This window comes from Paramormyrops kingsleyae, unplaced genomic scaffold, assembly GCF_048594095.1.
Source record: "Paramormyrops kingsleyae isolate MSU_618 unplaced genomic scaffold, PKINGS_0.4 ups39, whole genome shotgun sequence".
In the NCBI taxonomy this organism is placed as follows: domain Eukaryota; kingdom Metazoa; phylum Chordata; class Actinopteri; order Osteoglossiformes; family Mormyridae; genus Paramormyrops; species Paramormyrops kingsleyae.
The window spans coordinates 259,214-267,698 of record NW_027325977.1 but is presented as its reverse complement, the minus strand read 5'-3'; positions in this window follow the sequence as shown (position 1 = coordinate 267,698).

Sequence of the window (8,485 nt, the reverse complement as noted above, 5' to 3'; positions counted from 1 at the left end):
CTGTTCCATCTGGGGTGTCTTCTCTGAGAGAGACCTTCCAGGCGATTGGTTCCTCAAGGTCCGGTGTTGGGCAAGGCGGTACCTTGTCCCAATGAGAGGTCCCTTGAGCGCGGTCTGAGTGCCTTGGGGGAGACAGCATTGTTGGAGAGGAAGTCGGTGCCATCACTGAATCGTAGGATGTTCCAAATTCTGACTTCACCTCATATGCTTGCTTCAGTCCCCGTCTCAGCTGGTCAATCTCTTCTGCATCAGCCCGATGTTTCGTTCTGGCCTCGGTGAGCTGTTCTTGGGAGCTGATCAGTTGGTGATTCAGCTTGTGCAGGCATCTCTGTGCCTTGGCCAGATGGTTTTCCAGGGCCTGGATCCGACCATCCTTTTTCTTGAGCTCCGCGTGGGCTCTGTCCAGCAAGGTGTCGGCCTGGTCCAGTCTGGCTTCAAGGTTTTCTCTGGTGGCTCTGGCTTGCTGTTTTTGCTGGTCAGCTTCATCTCTGAGCTCTTCCAGGGCATGTTGAAGCTTTTTGCTGGTGTGAGGCATCTCGCCTTCTTCCGTCTCCTCCTCCTCATGGGGTGGAGAGCTTCTCTTTTGGAGTTCTTGCTCCAGATTCCCAATGTGATGCTGGGCCTGGGCAGCATCTCTCTGTGCCTCTGCCAGTAGTCGTTGGGTGTTTTCCTCCTGCTGTTGGAGTGCTTGCACCCTTTGCTGGAGACGGGACGTTCCCTCTTCATTCATCTTCAGCCTGGCTAGGAGTTTGTGTGCGAGGGAGCCGAGTATTTTGGTTAGCTCTTTACTCCCGCATTTCTGAGTGGGTGGCATGTCCATAAGTTCGGCAATGTCGTCCTCAATTTGGTCAGCTTCTTTGGACCATGTGAGATTGACATGACCAGGCGGCAAGTTGGGAGTCACATCTTCAGGCCAGATACCAAAATCTTTCCACTGGTCCGGTGGGCCTTCCATGTGGATCATTGTGACTCGGTCAACAGGAGGGTGGCCGCAGAAATCTGTTACTCAGGCTGGGTGTTGCCTAGGTGGGTGGCTTGACACCTAAATCTGGGCGAACAAATAAAACCAACAAAATAAAATAAAGTAGAACTGGGGCCTGTCAATGGGTAACTGGAAGGGTGTAGTGAACCACGGGAATAGTTACCCACGACAAAATAAACAAACCAAAATTGTTCCCTGGGAGAAGTTGTTGCAGGTTAGAACAGTGTGAGTTACTCTAGGGCCTGAGAGATGCCCTAGTGAGGGGGAAAGGATAAAGCCTTATCCTGGAAATTGCAGATCTGTGGCTACTGACAGTGTCAGAAGACCACAGGAGAAGTTAGGAACAGGAAATGAGAAATAACAGCTTCAAACCAATGGGACTGCATTCAAACGTAGCTTGCTGTTGCAGATCAGATTACCCCTGGGTCGGGCTCTGTTGTACAACTCCGCTTTGACCAGACGGGGGACCACTAGCAGGTTCTGCTTTATTTGTCCCTATATGAGGTGTTGCGGTGTTAAGCCAGTCATGCAGTTAGAGAGGCTTGAACGCTGTCAGGTGTCCCTCCTGAGTAGGGCACGTCCCACAAGCTCAATCCCAGCCAAGCAGGCCCAAGTCCAGCTCCCACTCCCCCGATCCCCAGCAATGTCAACTTGGAAGGGGGTGTTCTGTACGCACAACTGAGACAAGCCAGGTGGGGCTCAGCTTATCGGGCGCACTTTTGGCCCTGACTCGAACAAGAGACGGCGCAACGGCACTCGGGTGTCACCCAACCGATTGAGAGTCCAAGCTAGGGCTGTTCTCCTGAACTTCGCCCTAGACGAGGTCCTGCTCAAACTTGTAATGACCTCCTGAGATACCTGCCAACCTTGCCCTTAATGAGTCAGCGGGTGCAGCCCAGCTGGCGCGCTTTTGGGCGTCCAATTGCTGAGAACTCCCTTCGGTTCTGACAAACTGTACGATCGTAAGCAGTGACAGCAGAGCTACAGGTAAGCTCAACCAACAGAGAGCAAATGGTAAGCACTCAGCACAGGAAAAGCTCAACCGATCACGTCCAAAACCTCAATGCCTCCCTGATGTGTAACTGGTTTACTGTTATTAATAATGGTTGAACTTCTATGCAAGTCTCCTTGTTCGGGGAGAGAGAGTGAATGAAAGCATAAAATGAAGTAAAACCTAAAATAAATCAAAAAGGTAAAACAGAAATCAAACCAAATTAATTGTGTCTTATTGTTCAATTGTAAACATCAATTAGTTATGCAGCAATAACCTAATTAGATGTTAATGTGTTGTGATCTAATCGATTTGGTCTGTGAAGTTGATTCCTGCTTTCAGGCAAGAACCTGTGTGTCCAATTATGTGTGTTGGTATGACCGGTGTTGACCACTAGAGACCCAACTCAGATGTTGTTACACTACTATGGCTGACCACTAGAGACGCAATTTCGAAATGGAGTGGTAGTTCTATGCCTGACCACTAGAGGCGCACTTTTGAAATGGAGTGGTAGTTCTATGCCTGACCACTAGAGGCGCAATTTCGAAATGGAGTGGTAGTTCAATGCCTGACCACTAGAGGCGCAATTTCGAAATGGAGTGGTAGTCCAATGCCTGACCACTAGAGGCGCAATTTCGAAATGGAGTGGTAGTTCAATGCCTGACCACTAGAGGCTCAATGGGACGTTGCTCCCTTTGTGGGGGGGGGGGGGGTCCCAGGTACGTGAGCCTAAGGGGTGGGGTCACTGGTGACCCAGGAGAAAAAAAAAAAATGGCGTCAGGCAGGCCTTCAGGGCTCTGACCTTTTTAAGTGGTTAGAGTGGCGTTCGCTGACTGCACTCGTAACCAAGACGGTTGCTAGGCGATTGCCGACGCTAGATGAGTGACATACACTTTTAAAGTATGCACACGCCGCTTGCGGCTAACTTCTGCGTCTTGCGCAGTTTAAAACCCCTTAAAACAATTGCTGAAGCGAGACAGCGCTCGCGTTACGGCGACAGATCTAAATAGCGAGTGCACTATATCTCGTCGCAAATGGTGCTTAACCACGGCGGGTCTCAAGCACTGGAGACTCCCAAATTCTAAATAACACACACACACTTGACTCACAGCGCAAAGTGGTGTTAAACTTGCTTTGTCTAAAGCAGGCACACACATACGAGAAAGATCCTGATAGGTAGCTAAGCTATCGGTCTTATCTCAGGGAGTACAAAAGCAACAGAATTCAGGTTAGATCCTCTTAACAAGAATTCCTGTTCGCTAATAGAAAGAGAGATCTCTGCCAGGATTTATAGAAACGGAGAAACTCGTCCGAATCTATCCTGGAAACAACGCGCTATACCTGAGAATCTCGTCAGATATAGGGTTTAAGTTTACTGCAGTCTAAAACGAATGAAACCTAAAATAAAATAACCAAAAATTAAAACAAAAGAAAATAACTACTAATAATAGAAATAAAAAATAATAAGCCCGTATAATCCCGCTTAAAATGCCTTCGGACTGCCGTGAGTGCAATTAATCCTCAACTTTGCAACCCGTTCACAGTAGCGCTTATTCAACTGCACGTTCGGTCATAAAAAGTTTAAATTGTGTGCTCACAAAAAGTTTGAACCTTGTGCCTGTATTCTCCACCATTAATGTAGGAATTATTAGCTCAAATAAATTTTAATATTCTCCACCAATATGTTTGAATTAATTAAAGCTTAATTAATTATTATTTAATGCTGATTATTAATCGATTGTTATGCCGAATGGTCGGCTCCTCCAAACTCAATTGGGGTATCCCTGTGAGTCTGTTAATGTGACACTTAAATGGGATACACTAATTACCAGTATCGCTTAGTAACCTGGGTTAGAAGGCTCGTCCAGCGAGCTGCATCATCAGGTAATGTAAACAATTGGTAGCGAAGCTCCCCTCACGGCCGATGAGAGAGAGTCTCGCGATGTTTCAGGCGAGTTTGAGGTTCAGAGCGTGTAGCAAGATCGCACAATGGCAGGAACTTATTATGAGACACACAATGACGGAGGCTAAAGTTGTGTAAAAGACATGCATTTATTCCTAGCTAACACTACAACTGACATAAGACAGACATTACACCTAACACAAACAACAAACACGAAATAACGGAATAAAACAAACAATGTAATTATGAAAATGCAATGACCGGATTTAAATGAGTAACCTTAAATGGGAAATACTGTTCTGCAAAGCAAGCATAGTTTGTGGAAACACGACCCTAAAGTCTTATAGCAGGTTAAACAGAACAGCTTAAGTTGTTAGAATGAAAGGAAGTTGGTTTACTTGGTTGAAGAGTGGGGGGGGGGGGGGGTCTTGGCAGTTGATGGCAGAGCTGCTGAGCTGATGGCACTCAGGAAGGCGCGGCGTTTGGAGCAGTGGAGTGGAGTCCCTTTAGATTCTCTCTCCTGGTGAAGCTTTGTCTTGGGTGCTGTTCTCTGTTTAGCTGGGCCTTCACCGGAGGGCTTCTTGTGGGTTTCTCTTCTCCCGGGCTGATGTTCTCCTTCGGGCGGATGGTTTTCTCTGCACTGCTGCTGGTTGTTCTCTGCTCTGGTTGGCGGTTGTTCTGCTCGCCTTTGTTCTGAGGTGCCAGGATTTTTATGCTGTAAAGTCCATGAATAGGGATGACCAGGAATTCGACTCCTGGCCCAATGGCTGGCCATCCATTTGGCGGGCTTTCGGAAGGGGGTCTGTATCAGTCCTTTTGAGATTTATGGCCCGCCTGATTCTACCTTTACTGATGATTTTCATTAAGCTGTTATAACTTTTGATACATCCACTTTTATGTTAATCACTGACCAGATTTGGAATCAGGGGTGATTAACAATCAGTTTGATACCAAACATGCCATACCAGCTTCACAGGTACATACCTCATACCATCTGCATTAATTGATTAAACAATTAATTATTGTATCTATGTGACTGATTCATATCAGTATAGGATACAGGGGTTTTGGGTTGCACCTCAACAGATGTTACACTTTGTGCGGATATTACATCGAATATTCCTATTACAAACAGCACATCTTATCCATAGATAGGCGTGGCCGTTAGTTTGTGGTAATATCAATATAAGTTGCACATCTGGAAACAACATATTTTGTTTGGTGTGGCTTATGCCAATTCATTTTCTCCAGAATGGATAAAATACACCTTAATTCAGTTCTTTCAACATAGCATGGTAGAAACAAAGAAACTTGGTAACCGTCCACCAAGATCAGATAAGGACCACAAAGGAATGTTGGAAGAGAAGGGGGGGTTTTTAACACAGAAGACTCTCTAAAAGTTAGGACACATACAAACATAACGTATCTGTATATTGAGACTAGTAGTCGTGAGTAAATCAATATACAGGGTATACAAAAGCCAAACTTAAATGAAACTTCCTTTAGGGTGTTTGTCTGTTGGGTGAGTGAAATGTAAGGCAGAGTGTATGTGGAGGGGGTTGGGTGCCAAGTCGAGGGACCCCTGTCCGGGAAGTCCACTCTGCTTGTCTGTAGGTCCCTAAATCTTTGGGCAATAAAAGTTGGAGTGCTAGCCTCCCTGGTTATCTGTGTGTGTGTGTTTGTGTGTGTAACCCCCCTTTGGTGCCTCTCGTACCAGGCTCGGCCTTGTCTCAGGCCACCTGGAATTTAAGCCCTGTGATATGTGCATGTGTGATCCTACACCTGTATGCCCTTCTGCCTGAGATGCTTTCCCTGTACGCCCTTCTGCCTCTGATGTCTTCCCTGTACGCCCTTCTGCCTGTGATGCCTTCCCTTTATGCCCTGTTGCCGTCCCACTGTTCTTCCTGCCACATGAAGCAGCTCCAGCACTTGTCTGTCATCACCTTCCTGCCCCCTGCTTTGTGTCTCAAATGTTAAGACTGAAAATGTGAATTGGGACTTTGACTTTCCCTGACGGCCCCAGGAGGATGGGCGCCCCCTCTGAGTCTGGTTCCTCCCAAGGTTTCTTCCTTCTAGGGAGTTTTTCCTTGCCACTGTCACCTCTGGCTTGCACACTGGGGGCTTTGGGTGGGGATGCTGTAAAGCGCTTTGAGACAATGTAATATTGTGAGAACATTCTATACAAATAAATTGAATTGAATATTGAATAAGGACTGTGAATGACCTGAAGATTTCTCAACCCATATTGTGTTGCACAGTGAACATTCCCAGTCAAAATGCCACATTTACTGATTCAGCTTGAACACATTAGACATTTGTGGTAGTCGGTACAAGCAACAATTAAATCATCAGATGATTTTCTGCACTTACAAAGGTATTTATTTGCAATATATGTTATATAGGCTGTGATAGTGGTCTACTAATAAAATAGAAATTTAATACTGTCTTTAAGTTGACTGTTGAAAGGTGAACCTTGAAAGTGGCTGTTGGATGAATGTTTATAATATAACTATTACAGTTGTTGTAATATTCTTGCATATATGTATAATGTATATATAATTACCATTGTGTGTATATATACAGTCATATGAAAAAGTTTGGGAACTGCTCTCAGCCTGCATAATAATTTAGTCTACTTCCACCAGAAAAGATAACAGAAGGTACAGTACGTCTTTCATTTCCTAGGAACATCCGAGTACTGGGGTGTTTTCCGAACATAGATTTTTGTTTTAGATATATAGTGTAGGGTGACCAAGCGTCCTCTTTTGCCCGGACATGTCCACTTTTTACGTCCTGTCCGGGGCGTCCTGGCGGGTTTTATAAATTCACGAAAATGTCCGGTTTTTCATAGGACCATTACGCGTGTACGTAAACTGACTGGCGTTTTGCACACAATACTAGGGTACTACTTTTTTGCGCGACGTAATTACCGGGAGGCTGCCTTGTGGGCAGGTCTGCGCCGTGCGCGCAAACACACAGACACAGACAGGGAGCAGTGCAGACAGGGAGCAGAGCAGACAGGGAGCAGTGCAGACAGGGAGCAGAGCAGACAGGGAGCAGTGCAGACAGGGAGCAGAGCAGACAGGGAGCAGTGCAGACAGGGATCAGAGCAGAGAGCGGAGCAATATAGCAGGGAAAATGCCGAAGCGTAAGTGTAGCTTCACCGATGAACTGCAAAGAAAATTTCCCACATACCGTCCCGGTCGGGACAAGTGGGAGGCGGAGTGCACCGTGTGCAAAGCCGGTACATATGTCTCGGTATCCAATAAAGGTGCTGGGGATCTGAAAGCCCACATGGACACCGAGAAACATAAAAAAAGCTGTGCGAGGTGAGAGTTCATCTGCAAAGTTGACAGAGTTTTTTGTCAGACCAGGAAAAACAGAGGATGATGTAAATGCAGTCTAGATTCTTTTTGTTTAAGTTTTTTTGTCTTTGTGAGACTCTTCTGTTATTTATTTTATTACATTTAAGAGATATATTGTTGAAGCTGGAACAGAATAGTTCATATTTAGAACAATATTTAATTATTTATTTGAAGAGTCTAAGAGAGCTATTATTTTGTTATAAGTTTTTACAGATTTCATTTTATTTTATTACAGAGGTTAATTCTGCACCATTGCAGGGCTAGACATAAGCCGCGGCACCGCGGCCAATGGCCGTCGTGCCTTTCAAAATTGGCCGCACGCCTCCTCAAAATTGAAGTACCTTACGGCCAAGATTGGCCTGCCTTTAATGTTTGTCTGGCCGTATGCCTCCTTTTTACCGAAAGTAACGTAATGTAGTGCGATTGGAAGGCCGAAGAATACGTATATTCTTATGATTCTTATGATTATAATATAATATCATAATTCTTATGATTATAATATATTCGTATGAATTTCCCTACGATATTTTTTTTTTCCTTAAATTTTCTTTATTTGGTCTTAAAAAGGTCTTAAAAAAGTCTTAAATTTACTCTTAGAAAACCTGCAGAAACCCTGATATATATATATATATATATATATATATATATATATATATATATATATATATATATATATATATATATATATTCTGTCTCAAATCGAAGGTCGTATTGCGTAGGTTGTCTAAACTTGGTAATTACAGTATTGGCCCAATGCCTTTTTGGAAAGTTTCTGCTTTTTTGAAAATAAAAAAATGCATCCTTTATGGAAATAAAATTCCTCCACAAGGCCCGAGGTGTCCTATGAAATTTAAATAAATGAAAAAAACATTTTTTCAAATTAAAATTTTTAATTTGTCAATGACTTCACAAAAAACAATACCACTGCACACTAGCTAATTTACTCCAGATTTTGGCCTTGTGCCCAGGCTTAATGGCCTAGTGCCCTAGAAAAAATATGAATAGCCAAGGCCAAATTTAAGTGGCTGTGCCCTCCTAAATCCTTTTGTCTAGCCCTGCCATTGAAGTATAATAAATAATGTTCATCAACCACCAAGAAGCTTGTCTGAATTCGTCTGGAGGCCGTGCCGATCGTCCTCTTTTTTGGAAATCAAAATATGGTCACCCTAGTCATGACAGATTAGGTGGCGGCGGGAGATTGTCCCCTTTCTCTTATTGTTGCTTGCTATTAAGTCGCATGGATA